Source organism: Syngnathus typhle, linkage group LG3 (assembly GCF_033458585.1).
Source record: "Syngnathus typhle isolate RoL2023-S1 ecotype Sweden linkage group LG3, RoL_Styp_1.0, whole genome shotgun sequence".
Classification (NCBI taxonomy): Eukaryota; Metazoa; Chordata; class Actinopteri; order Syngnathiformes; family Syngnathidae; genus Syngnathus; species Syngnathus typhle.
The window spans coordinates 22,732,572-22,745,687 of NC_083740.1; the positions used below are offsets into that span (position 1 = coordinate 22,732,572).

The 13,116-nt window shown below is 46.6% G+C and overlaps 1 long non-coding RNA gene across 1 annotated transcript; it reads left to right on the forward strand.

Annotated features, from left to right (window-relative positions):
• Positions 1-3,568: 3,568 nt before the first annotated feature.
• On the forward strand, positions 3,569-12,897 carry LOC133151631 (uncharacterized). The gene is made up of 2 exons (XR_009713958.1): positions 3,569-4,768; positions 9,040-12,897. It is a non-coding gene; the product is annotated as an uncharacterized LOC133151631 (long non-coding RNA).
• The last annotated feature ends 219 nt before the right edge of the window (positions 12,898-13,116 follow it).

Consider the following 13,116-nt stretch of genomic DNA (forward strand, 5'->3'; position numbering starts at 1 on the left):
AAATGTTTGTTAGCGCGGTGGGACGATACGACCGTGGGAATTTGATAGTAAATATTTGTTACACATGTAAAATTGTCTGAAACAGGCACCGTTTCATCAGCAAAACCGGTCGGGGTGGAGTGATTGGATTTGTCTACTACCCCAGTAGAAAGTGTGTTTATGTGTACTGTAGCACTATTCAAACTGTCACGCCCTAGTCTACACGAGGAGCTATGTGCATGCTGGAAGTCTAGCCTAGCGCTAGTTAACTTTAGCTTAACAGACTCCAAACCCATCTTGACAGGTGGTCTAATCACCTGTGCCCCGGCCTGCTCTAAAGTGACCTGTCATGAGTGGCTCAAACAGGAATCTATATTCCTAGAAAGAGTGAAGGCGCCTTCACGGTTAGGGTGAAGGCCGTCCTTCCTCAGCAAGTAAGGGCGGCCCCAGAAGGAGGGCCAGTTATCTATAAAATACAGTCCCTGCTTTTTACTGAACCCAGCCATCCATCGATTAAGGGAGACTAATCTACTAAACCTCTCATCAGTGCCTCTCCCAGGCAGGGGGCCAGAGACAAATACTCGATGCTGACTCATCTTTCTGGCGAGATCACAAGTCCTCGCTATGTTTTTCTTTGTGATCTCTGATTGTCTCATCCTAACATCATTGGAGCCGACGTGTATCACTATGTCCGAGTAGCTAGTGTTTGTGGAACTACGCTGTTGACTAGACCTATTGCGAGTCAGCTCCCTAAAATTAGCTTCTATGTCGGGTGCTCTGCCCCCAGGAATACACATTACCGTGGCTGGATTTTTAAGCGTAATATTTCGGGTAGTGGAGTCACCTATGACCAAAATGCGAGGGCCAGTAGACCGAGATGACTTTGGACGGGTATGCGTCTTACCTGGCTCATCGCGATTAGCAAGCCGCTTAGGGCTAATGCTAACTGGGCTAGCGGGCTGACTACAGTCCGCATCTGTATCCGCCATATCTACTGTTATCGCGCAATTCTGCTCTAACTGGTGGCCACGTCCCTCAAGCAGGGACAACCTCTCTAAGAGAAGGGTGCAGTTGGTGCACGAAGCCGTACAAACCTCTTGATCCGCAGCCATACTTTGTGTCCGATGATCGACGGTAGACAAACGGCCACCAAGCCTCCGGTCTCTCAGGCACTCCGGCTTATTAGAGCTTTGGCTTTCATTCGTTGTCTCATCTGGCTCCTCTCAACATGAAGGAGCAGCGGCTCTACTCAGAGTCCCTCCCAGATGACTGAGCTTCTCACCCTATCTCTAAGGGAGAGTCTGGACACCCTGCGGAGGAAAATCATTTCGGCCGCTTGTATCCGGGATCTTGTTCTTTCGGTCACTACCCATAGCTCGTGACCATAGGTGAGGGTAGGAGCGTAGATCAACCGGTTAATTGAGAGCTTTGCCTTTCTGCTCAGCTCTCTTTTCACCATGATGGACCAGTACAGAGTCCGCATCATGGCCGACGCTGCACCGATCCGCCTATCGATCTCACGCTCCATTCTGCCCTCGGTCTCTAATATGACCCCAAGATACTTGAACTCCTTCACTTGGGGCAGGATCTCATCCCCGATCCGGAGAGGGCATTCTACCCTTTTCCGAATGAGGACCGTGGTCTCAGCTTTACACTCGGCTGCAAACCGCTCCAGTGAGAGCTGGAGATCACGGCTTGAAGAAGCCAATAGCACCACGTCATCTTCAAAAATCAGAGATGCAATGCTGAGGTCCCCAAACCGGACACCCTCAATGCCTCGGCTGCGCCTTGAAATTCTGTCCATAAAATTTATGAACAGAATCGGTGACAAATAGCAGTTGGACTCAGCAACCCTCACTGGGAACGAATCCGACTTACTGCCAGAAATCCGGACCAAACTCTGGCATCGATGATACAGGGACCGAACCGCTCTATTACCGTTTTTTTCCATGTATAATGCGCCCCCATGTATAATACGCACCCTAAAAATGGCATGTTGATGCTGGAAAAAAGCCTGTACCCATGTATAATACGCACGCAAATTTTGACTCCTACTTAAATCCGTGAACGTAAAATTATTTCAGAAAAAAGATCTTCTTTGGGAACAACCGGATGTTATTCTGCCGGTCAGTATCACTGCGCATGCGCTAGCATACTCAATAGCGAATGTTTCGGATTTGTATAGGGTACATTGTGACAGCAAACGAGCAGGTGATCTAGCAAGCGTCTGATACGAGAGCATTGTGTTCGTATGGAGCGTGTTTGAAGTGAACAGCAGAGAAGAGAGCGCATCTGTAATGGCGGCCTCCGTATGATATCCGGATTTAAAAAATATATATATATATATATATATTTTTTTTTTTGTACCCATGTATAATGCGCACCCCAGATTTTAGGACAATAAATTAGTTAAATTTTGCGCATTATACATGGAAAAAAACGGTAGTTGGTACGGCACCCCGTACTCCCAAAGCACCCTCCACAGAACTTCCCGAGGGACACGGTCGAACGCCTTCTCCAAGTCCACAAAACACATGTTGACTGATTTAGCGAACTCCCATGCACCCTTGAGGATCCTGCCGAGGGTGTAGACCTGGTCCACTGTTCTACGGTCGACCTCCCGACGGACCCTGAATAGATCTTACCAGGGAGAATAAGAAGTGTGATTCGTCTGTAGTTTGCAACACACGCTCGGTCCCCCTTCTTAAAAAGGGGGACTGCCACCCCAGTCTGTCAATCCATTGGCACCCTCCCCGATGTCCACGCAATGTTGTAGAGGCGTGTCAGCCAGGACAACCCCACAACAGCCAGAGCCTTTAAGAACTCTGGGCGGATCTCATCCACCCCCAGGGCTTTGTCCCCAAGGATTTTTTTAACTACCTCAGTGACTTTGACCCCAGAAATTGGAGAGTTTGCCTCAGAGCCTCCAGGCCCTGCTTCCACAATGGATGGCATGTCGGTGGAATTGAGGAGGTCTTCGAAGTATTCTCTCCACCGACTCACAATGTCCCGAGTCGAGGTCAGCAGCATGCCATCTCCACTGTAAACAGTGTTGACTGTACACTGCTTCCCCCTCCTGAAACGCCGGATGGTGGACCATGAACTCAAGCGAAGCGAACACGCACAAAAAAAACAAATGTTGATATGAACGTAAAAGAGCCGCATGAAACCAGGCAAAGAGCCGCATGCGGCTCGGGACCCGTAAGTTGGGCACGCTTGAACTGATGTTACAGATGCTTTTAAAATTTTGTTTTGAGATTCTTTATTGGTTTTAATTATACAGTATACGTTGAATTTACTTCACGATGGTAAGAAGGACTGTGGTCCGACATAACAAACAGACCACAGTTGAATGTTGATGGAGATTTCACAGTCTTTTTACCTTCTCCTAAGAACCACAGGAGACAGTCTGGCCATTTTGTATTTCTGCATAAAAAAGGGGAGCGCCAAAGCAACTCTAAAGCCTTCCTCTCTTCAACAACTTTTTATTGTAAGAAATCAGGGTGGGGTGAATAGGTTTGGTGTCGTCTCTGCAAACTGGTTCACCCCACCTGATACTCTTATTTCTTTATCTTTACAACATCTTGCAAACATATACCAGTGGAGCTTGTTTGGACAACAACATGCGAGCTTCCACAACATAAGCAAAAGGGCGTAACAATTTCCACCCTAAGGGTGGACCATGTTGTACAAGCATGCAAGCCTTCGTAAAATTAATGATTAATGATTCTGTTCAACACTTCAAAATAAGTTGTCAACCCTATCATTTCCCTCCTATTTACCATTTGATTATTTCTTCCTTGGTAACAATCAGAGGCAAGAAAACAGAGTATCGTATCTCTATCACTTGCTAGGCAATGTTTTTGATGGTGAACTCATCAATTCCTTGTAATGCATGTTTGTTTACACAACATCCTCACAGTTATCGTAATGTTCTTTCTGTAGTGTGATACAGATACATTTGACATGCCTAAATTGTTGTAGTTGTACCCTAAGGTAGAGGAGACAGACATTGATACTGCAGACTTTAAACATGGAAATAAGCATAACAATACCAGTACAGCAAGCACAGGATTCACAACTTTAACAGCAGTTGCCACCAGATGCCAGAGGTTAACCATGAGGAGACATCCCACTGTTGTGGGACTCTAGCTTCTGACATTACCCGCTGTAAGTTCTTTAGTTAGGCCATAACTTTGATTGTGTCATTTTCTTCTGGTATGGAGGTGCAACAGGAAGTAATAACATGGCATACGTCACCTTGTGCTACGGTCATCAAGTCCAGGACCATCCTGTTTTGTAATACCATTAATCTAGTAGCCTGCATCTTTCCTGCAGAGAGAGATTCACAAAAGATTTAAAACAATAGTTCAGTGTTTCTATATAGAGTGCTTGTTATCCATCTCCGATCGTAGGAAATACAGCATGGACAACTCCGACAGACCATACTTTACAGCTGTCTGGGACATTTGAAACCCAGATGAGATCATGTGGTTTAAAGACTGTAATAGCCCTGTGTTGACGTCCGGATTTGTGTGTGGTTGTCAGCTGATTATGCTGTATTTTGTAGGAGTGGTCTGTTACCCACACTGGTGCACACACTCCTGTCAAGTTGGCAGGCAGCATCAGCTCAACCTTGTGACCACAAAGCCACTAGTCATTCTGTATGAAGAGGTTCCATTTGATGGTGTGCCCATGTTGGTCGGAAAGCCCTCGCCAATAGAAGAAGCTCTTCTATCCTGGCATTCAGCGGTGATGTCCAAGGCTCACAACCAGTTTCCTCCTGGAGGTCAGTTGTCATTAATGCACGTGTGGGTTTGATTTGATTCGATGAAACTCGTGTAAATTATTCCAGATGTTTTTTTGTGTATGTTATTCTACACCATTCTCTATTATTATTAGTGTGAAGGTGAAGACCTTCACACTATTGTTATTCCTGTACTTTATTAGTGTGAAGGTGAAGACCTTCACACTATTGTTATTCCTGTACTTTGTTCTCCATGGATCGCCACCTTGCCGTGGTGGAGAGCCTTGCGTGTTCCGAGGAACCTAAGAGCGATGCCGTCCGGAGTCTCGGCTCCTGGTAGGTTCAACCATGGTGGTAAGGTCGAAGGGGAGGTTCCAGACAAAGTGCGATCCAAAGACCTCAACGGTGGGAGTGGCGGAGGATGACACTGTGAGTCACAACGGCACTGAAGGCGGACGAAGGCTGCAACAGAGGGTGGTCTCCAATCGTCATGGACTCATGCCATTGGATCCCGGCCCCTTTCTGCCAAGGACCGTGTGGTGGCTGCAGGCGCATCAGTCTCCCCACGTTAAAAGACGTCACGCGCAGGCGTCCTCCTGAAGGGAACGTATTCCATTTTACATCCTGGACAACAAAGTCCTGTGGCGATCAGGAAGTGGTAACGGGGGCAGGACAGTGAGGTCTGGCAGCCCCTAGCCACAACCTGACACACAGGCGGTGGGTGTTAGATTCAGCCGTTAAGTTTTTGGACTGAGGCAGAAGAGCTTCTCGGCAGCTGCACCCATGACTGAGCAGCCCTATTTAGGATCCACTCTGCTCACCCCATTTAGGGGAGGGGGTTAGAAAAGGTACCCTAAATATAGCCTGCCTCACAAAATCCTGTCTGGAATACCGCATCCAGAGGGATCACCATCACGCGGTCAGAAACAAAAACAAAAACATGTACACATTGGAGCCTGGAACGTGCGGACCCTAACGGACAACCAAGCCAGTGATCGACCTGAAAGGCGAACTGCCATCATCTCCAGAGAGCTAAGGAAGTTCCAGATCGACGTCGCAGCACTCTCCGAGACCCGACTAGCAGATGAAGGGCAGCTGAAGGAGGAAAAAGGTGGATATACTTTCTTTTGGAAAGGAAAACCTGCAACTGAGCCAAGAATCCATGGTGTGGGTTTTGCTATCAAGAACCGCCTCATCAACCACCTCCATGAACTCCCTGTGGGCATTAACGAGCGCCTAATGACCATACGCCTGATGCTTGCCAACAATCAGATGGCCACGGTCATTAGTGCCTATGCACCAACACTTGATGCACAGGACGAAGATAAGGAGGCCTTCTACGCTGACCTAGACAAAGTCCTATCGGAAGTCCCCAAGGAGGATAAGCTAATCCTGCTTGGAGACTTCAACGCCAGAGTGGGACGAAACCACCACCTATGGAGGGGTACGCTGGGACGAGAAGGGGTTGGAAACACAAACTCTAATGGCACATTACTACTAACCAAGTGCTCAGAACACAACCTGGTCATCACCAACACACTTTTCCGTCAAAAAAACAAGTTCAAAACATCTTGGATGCATCCTCGCTCCAAACTGTGGCATCTCATCGACTATGTCATTGTCCGCTCTAAAGACCGCCACGATGTCCTAAACACCAGAGCAATGACCAGTGCAGACGACTGCTGGACCGACCATCGCCTCATTCGCTCCATCATGTCCATCCGCCTAATGCGGAAAAAACGGATGCAGAAAAGACAATGTCGGCCAAGAATAAACATCGAGCTGTTGAATGACACCGCCTACCAACAACAGCTGCAGGAGGCTCTTAGTGCAGCGCTGCCCAACCACTACCCAGAGGATACTGAAACACACTGGAGCACACTTTCGACTACCATAATGAACACCTGCAAAAAAATCCTCGGGCACAAAAAGCGGACGCATCAAGACTGGTTTGATGAGAATGACACTGAGATCCAGCAGCTAATTAACAACAAGCGGCAAGCTTTCATCACCTGGCAAAATGACATCCACTGCAAGGTGAAAAGAGTAGCCCATGCCAAAGCGAAGGCAGCCGTCCAAACACAGGTTAGGAAACTGAAGAACCAATGGTGGACAAAGAAGGCTCTGGAGATCGAGCAGCTTGCTGACTCTGGAGACACGAGAGGCTTCTTTGATGCCACAAGAGCGGTGTATGGTCCCAGCCACCGCTGCCTAACCCCCCTTCGCTCAAAGGATGGCCTGCTGCTGATGGACAAGGAGGCAATTGCAAACAGGTGGAAAGAACATTACGAGGACCTCTTAAACAGGGACACTACACCTGAGATGGAGGCTCTTGATCAACTACCACAACAGCCCACAGCTGAAAGCATGGGAGAGCCACCCAGCCTGAATGAGCTGCAGGATGCCATTGGGAAGATGAGGAACAACAAGGCTGCTGGGCCCGATGGAATTCCAGCAGAGGTCTTGAAGAAAGGCGGACCCGACCTTCTCAGGCACATCCATGCCCTGCTTCTTAAGATCTGGGAAGAAGAGGAAATCCCTGCGCAGCTCAGAGATGCCTTAATCGTCCCCGTATTCAAGAAAGGAGACAAGGCAGACTGCGGGAATTACCGTGGCATTTCTCTCCTCTCCACCATAGGGAAAGCCCTCGCTCGGGTTCTGGCCAACAGACTCACCCCCCTGTCAGAAATCATCCTTCCTGAGTCTCAGAGTGGATTTCGCCCAAACAGAGGCACCACAGACATGGTTTTCATTGCTCGACAACTGCAAGAAAAATGCCGGGAACAAAATCAACCACTATACATGGCCTTTATAGACCTCACCAAAGCCTTCGATTCAGTTAACCGTCAGGCCCTTTGGCTGGTTCTATCCAAGATTGGCTGCCCAGACAAATACATCCGAGTACTGAGACTACTGCATGATAACATGTCAGCCACAGTGCTCAGCGGCAGTGGAGACGAGACGGAACCCTTCAGGGTTGACACAGGTGTCAAACAGGGATCTGTCATCGCTCCAACACTATTTTCCATCTTTATTGCTGCTATCCTCCGCCATACATGCAAGCATCTGCCCCACGGAGTCAAAATCATGTACAGAACTGACGGCCAACTCCTCAACATCAACCGACTCAGGGCTAAAGGTCAAACCACCACCATATCCATCATGGAGCTGCAGTATGCGGACGACAATGCCCTTGTGGCCCTGTCAGAAGTAGACCTACAGAGTATTCTCTCTGCCTTCACGAAGGCATACAAACAGCTTGGTCTGGCCATTAATATAAAAAAGACCCAAATCCTCCACCAACCACTACCAAACTGCAGTTTGCTTGTCCGCCCCCCAAACATCTCTATTGATAACATCCGACTGGAAAAGGTTGACCACTTCCCCTATCTTGGCAGCCTCCTGTCATCGAAAGCCACCATTGATGATGAAATTGACCATCGCCTCAGCTGTGCCAGTGGGGCTTTCTCAAGGCTACGGAAGCGAGTCTTTGAGAATCGTGACCTCCAAGCAAAGACCAAAATCCTGGTCTACAAAGCTGTGGTCCTCCCCACCCTTCTGTATGGGTCAGAAGCCTGGACCACATACAGCAGGCACTTAAGGGCACTGGAGACCTACCATCAGAGATGCCTCCGGAAAATCCTCAGGATCAGCTGGAAGGACCGACGCACCAACACCAGCGTCCTGGAGGAGGCTGGCTTGCCTACCATCACTGCCACCATTGCCCAAAACCAACTGAGATGGATTGGCCATGTAATCCGCATGCCTGACTCTCGCCTCCCAAAACAAGTTCTTTATTCCCAGCTCGCTGAAGGAAAGCGGGCCCCGGGAGGTCAGAAGAAGAGGTTCAAGGACAACATAAAAGCAAACCTGAAGAAGTGTCACATAAACCTTAAAACTTGGGAAGACAAGGCCGCAGACAGGACGACGTGGAGAATCCTTGTCCGTGACGGCGCCGCGCAATATAACGTTGACCTCCACCATGCCGCTCAAGACAAACGCAGACGCAGAAAGGAGAGAGCCCCCACCAAGCAGGCCCAACCCAAACCCACCACCATTACATTCCCCTGTCCACACTGCACCAGAGTTATTGGGTCCAGGATCGGCCTCTTCAACCACCTGAAGACCCACAAAGACCAAGAAGGAGGACCGTCATACTCGACTACGAGTGACCGCCGATGATGATGATGATGATTCCTGTACTTTATTAGTGTGAAGGTGAAGACCTTCACACTATTGTTATTCCTGTCCTTTATTAGTGTGAAGGTGATGATCTTCACACTATTGTTATTCCTGTACTTTATTGTGTGAAGGCGAAGGTGGTGCAGGGACAACAACCTGCCGCTGAACGTCGACAAGACCAAGGAGATTGTTGTGGACTTCCGGAAGGGTCACACCCAACACCTACCGCTGACCATCGACGGTGCTGTGGTGGAGAGAGTGAGCAGCGCCAAGTTCCTGGGGGTGCACATCAGTGAGGATCTCTCCTGATCCAACAACACCGCATCACTGGCAAAGAAAGCCCAGCGCCGCCTGTACTTCCTGCGGAAACTCAGGCGAGCGAGCGCTCCTCCGGCCGTCATGACTACATTTTACCGCTGCACCATTGAGAGCGTCCTCTCCAGCTGTATTGCTGTTTGGGGTGGCGGCTGCACTGACTACAACTTGAAGGCCCTGCAGCGCATAGTGAACACAGCTGGTAAGTTTATTGGTGCTTCGCTCCCCTCCTTGAAGGACATTTACACCTCCCATCTCACCCGCAAGGCGACCACGATTGTGAGTGATGTGAGTCACCCCGCTCACTCTTTGTTCGAGCTTCTGCCCTCTGGGAAGAGGTACAGAATCCTGCGCTCCCGCACCACCAGACTCTCAAACAGCCTCATACTCCAGGCTGTTAGGATCCTGAACTCGCTTCCCCGTTCTGCGTAGCGTCCTGTACTTTTACTGTCTGTATGCACACTGGCTCTTATTTGTTGTGTTGTCTGTTTATTTATTATTTATTATTACTCTTATTATTTATTGTTTGTGCCTTCTTGTTTTTTATATTGCATCGTTTACTTGTATGTCTATCGTGTAATATGTCTTGTCACCGTGGGATAGAGAAAACGTAATTTCGATCTCTTTGTGTGTCTCGGCATGTGAAGACGTTGACAATAAAGCAGACTTTGACTTTGAAAAGAATTACAAATAGCTTCTAAAAGAAAAATAGAGAATAAATCTGACAAGTAATACGAGCAAAAAGGTGTTCTTAGTGCGTTCTATGTGTTCTTATATGTTGTGCGTCATCCTTTTGTGCTGGTGTGTGTGTGCGCGCAGAGGATCCTCATGAATCGGTGTGTGTATGAGTGCGAGAGAGATGTGTGTCCTATGGAAGAAATCAGTAATGGAGAATGTTCTGGAGGCTGTTGAGCAATAATAGGGAAATTGAGAAGTGGATGATGGTGTGTTTAAGTTGGTTGGAGAAACTAAGATGAGCAGTGTGTGGAAGTATAGAAAAAATAAGACGTGTGTGGCAGGAAGTGACTAGAATGCTGGCTTGATAGGACGAGAATAAGAGACAGCAAATGTTGTGTAGAAGACTGAAAGATGTTGAAGGTGAACATGATGAAGGGGGCAACGGCAAAGTTGGCCGGCCCTTTGAGAAGGTGAAACTGATAAGCGTGCCTGCGCTCACGCGTTGTCGCAGTGCGGGGCCATTGCTATGCTCGTGTGGGCGGTTGTTGCAGGAAATGGCCAGCCTGTGACCAATCAACATTGATGCTGCGCCCCCCCCCTCGCACGAGGGTTGCTGTGGCTGCGGGCAAAGCAGGGAAAGCGTGAGTTTCTCAGAAAATGTTTGAATGTTTGAAGCAGGGTGATGCTTAAGGAGCGTGTGACAATGTTTGCATGAAGGATAAAGGGCACTGATGAGAAAACAAAAGTATAACCAGGGGGTCGAAATGGAGGATGACGTTTGCGCAGCGTTGTTTGTTTGTGTTGTTTGTGAGCTGTGTCTCTGCTGTAGGTTTTTGTATTGTCTGTGTGCTGTCAGTGTTGTGTGTTGGGATTGGCTAATGTAGGTGCACAGGAGAATTTGCTAGACTGTAGTCTATCTGATTTGCACCGCAAAACAAAAGCAATTTTGTGAAAATAAGAAGAAAAGAAAGGCAAGCAATTTGTTTTGTGGGCAGAAACTGGTCCACACTGCATTAATGCCTAGTCCTGATGAAACAAAATTTGAGGGATGGAAAGAACTTGCTTTCTGGAATTGGATGGAGCAAAATTATTAAATAACAACATTTCAAAGCTAAATTTAGAAGAAATAGTCGATTGGTTGTGTCAAGACTACACAAGTTTTTGCATTTGGGAATAGGAGAGTGATTGAGTTTTGAGTATCAACAATTGACTATTATATTAATTTACTGGCGGTTATTTTGTTGTTTTTTTTATCTTTTATCTTGATTGGTTTGACACCTGGAGAGAGGAGAGATTGGGATGTGGAACACGGGTTGGGACGGCCAGTTACACACGCAAGGCTTGTGTGCACTGGGACACTGAGAAGCATTTTGAAAGGTGTGTCAAATTAAATGAAGATGAAATCATGTGTAGTAATGCAGCACTTTACTACATGTGGATTCTCTAAATCATACAATTGAGTAAAATAAAACATACATTTTTATTTTTATTCAAATTGCTAAGATTCTTGTGATAAACTATGAGGAAATGATTGAAAAGTAGCTGGAGAAACTACAAGAAACTACGGCTAGGCTAGTTGTGAAAGCAGTCCAATTGCCACGAATAATAGTTATATGCATGTGTGCAGGGCACACACACGGGGAGCTGATTAGGTTCAGGAGGTGGCAAGCTTGCAGACAGAACCGCATAGCTGTAGTGCAAAAGACGCTTCACATTTTATACACAAGAAGCAGATTAAATTACTGAAACTTTTTTTAGAGATGTGCAGCGACACAGTCCGTAGACTGAAATTCAATTATGGACGGAAAGGGTGACAGGAGTGAAGAATGGTATCTATAAATGACCAGAAGACTGACCTGTCTTACAAAAAACCTATACAAATGGGCGGCAGTATTGAGCCATGGTTGTGTGTCACATGGCTCAAGAGGAGGGATAGTGGGGCAGGTCAGTCAGTTTTATACAACATACGGATATTATTCATATTCAAAACATTTTCAAAACAAAAAAGAAAAAGAAAAAAAATTGTAGAGGTTGTTTAACATGGCTAAACACAATCCACAGGGTTATAATGCCTGGTCATAATAGATGAATTCTCAAAATGGTTTGAATTGGCTTCAACAAAAACACTGAATGCCTTAACAGTGGCAAAAATGTTATGTAAAGAAATAATACAGAGATATGGGATTTCGGAAATTAATTCTCGTGACAGAACTGGTATAAAGAGTGAAAATGTGCATGGAAAAAATGGAAGATCATGGACAAAATGTTTAGACCTGGTCAAACTGTACATAAATATTACAGGTACTGTGGGTTTAACCCCGTATGAAAGATTGTTTGGGCGACAATATAGATTACCATGTTTTAAAACCAAGTGGGAAACTAAGGATGATTCAATTTGGCATTTACATTTTATATTCATAATTAATATTTAAAAGGCAAAAAGAACAAAGCACGTTCTCATTAAGAGCATTGAAAACAAAACACTGGTGTTCTTCCAAGGGGAAGGGCCACATTGAATATTGATAATTACGTCAACTGCCATTAAAATAGCAGAAAGGTCAGTTGAGGTGGTCCTAGCAAATTAAAAAGGGGTACCGTTTTTTTCCGTGTATAGTGCGCAAAATTTAACAAATTTATTGTCCTAAAATCTGGGGTGCGCATTATACATGGGTACAAAAATTTTTAAATTTTTTTTTTTTTTTTTAGAAAACAAAACCAACAACAGGACTGACCGACAAAGTCGTGGAACAAAAAGACAGGGTGACATTACCAAAGACAGGAACAGAAAGCAAACAGACATCATGACAGTAACACATGCAATGATCCGACGGTGAGCAAGGGGCAGACAGGACTTAAATACAAAACACGTTACATCGATTGAGGTGACACAGGAAGAGAGGGGCGACGCGACGCGAACAGAAACTATGGCAACACATAGCAAAACTGGGGACGAGACATGACAAATCTCCCCCGAAATAAAACTTGTAATCACCTTTCTTCTTGTTTGTTGTCAATCGCGCATCGCATTCAGCCATCCTGTCCCAACACACTTAGTCAAAAAAATCCATAATTGACGACACATCGTTTGATGCGATGGTGCAATCCTTGATGGTGTGTTATTGTCAAATATTGTTTGTTTTTAATCTCCATCGCGGACCGGACGTCATACGGAGGCCGCCATTAAAGATGCACAGAACGGATGCGCAAGACACGTC